The sequence below is a fragment of the Lactuca serriola genome, chromosome 9, assembly GCF_051521515.1.
Source record: "Lactuca serriola cultivar US96UC23 chromosome 9, Lser_US96UC23_V15, whole genome shotgun sequence".
Classification (NCBI taxonomy): domain Eukaryota; kingdom Viridiplantae; phylum Streptophyta; class Magnoliopsida; order Asterales; family Asteraceae; genus Lactuca; species Lactuca serriola.
In genome coordinates this window covers 92,719,251-92,724,293 of record NC_136416.1, presented here as the reverse complement: position 1 = coordinate 92,724,293, position 5,043 = coordinate 92,719,251, and positions in this window count along the sequence as shown.

Genomic DNA, 5,043 nt, shown 5'->3' with positions numbered 1-5,043 from the left:
TGTTGCTCAGGTTTTCTGGCATGCCGGGGATGATAAGGAATGATTTTGAGGACGAAATCTAATTTAAGTGGGGGAGAGTTGTAACGCGTTGTTCTGAATCGTTTCCTATTTCGCGGTGGTAACCAAAAATTGGGTATTATCAAGCTTAGGACCTTTGAGGAACTGAGATCTGGACCTATTTGGATGTTGGTGATGCAAATTTAGATGATCTGGGGTTTGGTTTGTGTTTTGGAGCATATGGGTATATAGTAAAGTGTTAGCTCGTACTTTTATGGAAATTGGATTTTTTTTAGGAAATTTTAATGTGGTTACGAGATGATAAAGCGTAGAGCTTCTCATTACTTTTTCATGGATATAAGGATCGCTGAAATCGGATTTATAATGAAGAAGTTATGGCCATCGGAAGAATTTAGGTTTTGGGGAAAACCCTAGTACGCGGGGCGTACATGGGGAGTACGCAGGGCGTACTTGTGCGAGGAGCATTACACGAGGCGTACACTGAATATGTTGATCGTAGTCAGAAGGAAGGATCGCGAAGCCTCGTCCTGGTACGTTGAGTGTAAGAGGAGTACGTCGGGCGTACAAGGAGTGCAAGGAACCCAACTTTAAGTGTGTTGTACCCTATTTAAGCACCTTAAGTCCTTAGGGTTGGCCTCTTTACTAGCCCCCAAACATCCTAAAACCCTAAATCGACCCTTATGCCCTCTTTGTGGTGTTTTGAGCTCTTGAGAATATTTTGTTGTCATTTTTGCCCATTACGAAGGACGTAAAGAAGATTGTATGTGCTTTGTTTGGTGAGGAGCCTTTAGATCCAGAATCATCACCCTGGTTGCATGACTTTTGAGGTATCAAGTTCATCCCTTGGCTTGTAGATGTTTAGACCTCTTGATGGCTTGATTTGTTATGCTTTTGGTCCTTTTTTTGTTGAGTGTTGAGTTAAGGCGTTTGAAGAACTTATTCTTTTAGACCTGAGCTTGTTGGGAGTTCCTTAGACATAAAGGTGTGAACTTTATGAGGTAATGGGTCTCATGCTTGCATTAAGTCAAATATTATGTCCTTTTTAATATTAAGAGCTTCATTTAGCCATACATGAATATAAAGTTAGCAACTTTACGTGATAAATCAATCCAAGGAAGTAAGATCTAGGTTGTCGAGTAAGGCCTTTATGGAATAATAGCTTAATGCGGAAGATGGCTTAATGGGAGGAGTATGTTGGGCATACAAGCCAGTACGCACAACATAGAAGCCGTAATGCATCTACGCTTAGGGCCTCCCTGGCCTTTGTTGCTTAGGGATTTGTGGGCTATCTGAATGCAATTGTTTTGGACTAGGAATGTTGTTGGGCCTTGGGGCAAGGACCATATAAGTGTTTGGGCCCAAATTGGAAAACTGAGCCACGAATGGGCCTTGAGTGTTTATTTGGATTGTGGTCCTTTGGACTGTTGGTTTGGGTCATGTTGAGTAAAAGGTAAAAAGGTCTTTCACATTAGTTTGGGTACTTAGTGTGGACCAAATCCGATTATTGATGGTTGATTATTTTGGTGATTGTAGCACGGGGATTTTTAGCTGGAAACAACCAAAGATTCTTTTTGTGAGAATCACAGTGCGAGGTGAGCTTTCCTCACCGTACTTTTAAGTCGACAGCACCAAGGCCGAACCTTTGGATTGGTATCCTGGTTTATCGTACAATTGTATGTTATACTGATATGTTGGATCTGTATCCCGTTATAAAGTATGATGCTATGCTTAGTGATCGGTTAGATCTGTATGACGGTCAGTATATGCTAGCTAGGGTTGATATGGTATATGTTGATATCTGATGGTGCATTGGGTTGAGGCGGTCCTGCTGTGTGCTAAAGGCCAAGAGACCTAGGGTAGCCTGGATAGACTGCAGGCCAGGGGGCGTACCAGTCAGGCTGAAGACCTGGAGAACGGTCCAGATAGGTTGAAGGCCCAGTGAGGCGGTCCAGTCATACTAAAGGTTCTATGAGCATACCAGATAGACTAATGGCTAGTGAGGCAGTCCAGTTAGACTGAATGCTCTGTATCCATGTTGTTTGTTGTTGTTATTATGATTATGTGTTATGTTGGTATTTTTGGGGAAACTCAGTAAACGTTGGCTTACTATTTTGGGTTGTGTTTCAAATACATTATAGGATCATGGGAATGCGAAGGCATGACCGTACACATCCTCATGTTTTGGACTTGTGATCTTGAGAAAACTATGATATTGAACATGTTTTGAAAGTTATGCTGTAAACAAATTATGACTTTGGGTCGGTTTTAAAAATTTAAAAATTTTAATGATTTTTAGGGATGTTACATATTTATACTTCTAAAATATAAAAGTAACTACAAATTTATGTATACTTCTGAAAAATAATAGTAAAAGTTTTTTAGATTATTAGTTTTTCATCATTTTATAATAACATAACACATATTTTTACAATAGACAAAAAAATAATATGTCAAATTAGTATTTTAGAAAAATTATGTAACTATTATGCTTATTAAAATGTATTAATATATAAATATATAGAAATACATATTTCATATAAATACGTATAATATGTGGAAAACAAACATATTTGAGCAAAAATGTAAAGAATTAAAAATTTAATAGTTTTTTAAAATTTTTATTTGTGGTATCCTACAAAACCTAAACCTATGGTAATATGGTAATAAGTTCATTCTTAATATAGTTTTGAATTAATAATAATAATAATAATAATAATAATAATAATTATTATTATTATTATTATTATTATTGTTGTTGTTTAAGCATTTATAGAACTTTCATATTGGTTTTGTGAGGATTACGATTTTGGAGGAATTGGAACATACGATTTTGGAGGAATTGGAAAGCAACTTTAGTAAAAATATGTTTGATCGACCAAAGAAAGAAATTAGAATTTTAAAAATTTATTATATTATGTATACTAAAATCAATTATTTTAAATTTATAGATGAAAATATACTATCCATATTTTTTTTATTTTAGCCATAATTCATCCAATAAAAATAAATTATAATCGTCGTACCTAGGTATTATTTTCCATTTTAGCCATAATTCATCCAATAAAAATATATTATAATCGTTGTCTCTAACTACCATACATTCGCAAAAGCCTACTACAACCCATATCATACACCTTGTTTACGCTTATATCAATCTTCATCATCACATCGACACCTACATCCACATTCACGTTCGCATGTCTATGCATATGCCTACATCCACATACCCTAACCCTTAAATCCATATACTCACCCCATCCACCCACAAAAACTTACGTTTACCTACCCATACATCCACATCCACACCAATCTCACCTCATAATACCTCTACCCCTACCACCACACCTATATGTTTACGTATGTACACCTATACCCACCCTACCATACTCACTCGTCCTAACACCTATGCCTACACCTACACCTCAAATCCCATCTTACTCCCACACTACACATACATTGACACCCATATTTATACATATACCCACACGTTCGACACTTGATGCATATAAACATATTTTTCTCTGCTATCTCTAACAATTTAAATCTACGCTAATTCATAACTAAGTGATCATATTTTCGACTCAAAGTTATATATCTATTCATTTTTTTAATAACCGAATATATATATATATATATATATATATATATATATAGACACACACACACACACAAGATGTGTGTCCGCGCAAAGTAGCGACAATAAATAACTCTTTTAACGGATAGTTTTTGTACGGTGAAGGGATGTTGATCAAAGTATTGGTTGTATAAGGTGATTATGGTGGTGTTGACGCGATCAAAACTATGTATTGATTACATGTGATACTTCATTTGAGAAGCTATCCTCTATTGCTAATTCTGCTAGTGTGAGCATGCTCATGCTACATTAAATCCAATACCTACAAGTGCATCCAAGGTGACACCCACATGCCTTGTTGTTATCCAAAATTCGAGTTCATTCTAAGAGAACAATCATTCTAAAAGAATAAAATTGAAGCTTCCCTACCTTTTTTCGTTATCTAGGTTTGATCAATGTGTAAGATTACATGTGAAGAATATCTTTTTCTTCATTATGAAAGAACATTAGCCTTCCTCACACTAAAGCCTTCTTCATTCTAAAAGAATATTGACATTCATTAGGCAAAGCAAACAAGTTACATTACTCTAGGTGAAAATAAAAAATTGTAAAGTTTGAAACAATTTAAAGCTAAAGTTTCCAAACCTTTAAGTAGTACTCAATTAACTAAAATATAAAAAATAATGCGTATCCTATTCTTAATTTCTTAAAAAGGTCATTCTCCAATCCTTAATGAGTCGTGCAACAGTACAACACCAATTATATAAGATGATTTTAAAAATTATAAATCATAAATGGATAATTTTGCAGGTATGAGAATAATTTACAGAAAATTAAATGCAATAATAATCTTCATATAATAACATTAGAATTAGATGCAATGAATTTCAACAACAAAATCCTCAATTTCATTTCCTAAATTCTAAAAGTGATGTCTATATACAATACATAAGAATATGATCAAATTAAATAATATGCATAGATAATCATGTAAATATCACCTTCCAGATTACTATTATTATCAATAATCTGGAACCACCCTTAACGACCATTTTAAATTCATCAACTTTTGTTGTCATAAACTGCGAGTATTGTAGGAAAATGAGAACACCAAAATATTGAAGGTAAACCTTCTAATGATTAAATTTTGTGCCTAGGATAAAACTGTGACTCCTTACCCTCTAACCCCTTAATTACATCCTATAAAATTATCATATTCATCAGTAAATATTTTATCAACTAAAGATTTAAGAATATTAAGTCCCACACTCTAAATCACAAAACTAATGAACCAAAACACATTAATTCAATCGATGAGATACATAAGAAAAACCTTAATTGAGATTTGTTTGGTAAGCATGATTGACAGGCTAGAAGAAAAATTCGTTAGAGAGAGAGAGAGAGAGTAGTACACATAGTGGTTCCAAAAACGAATAATCGGCTTCATGATT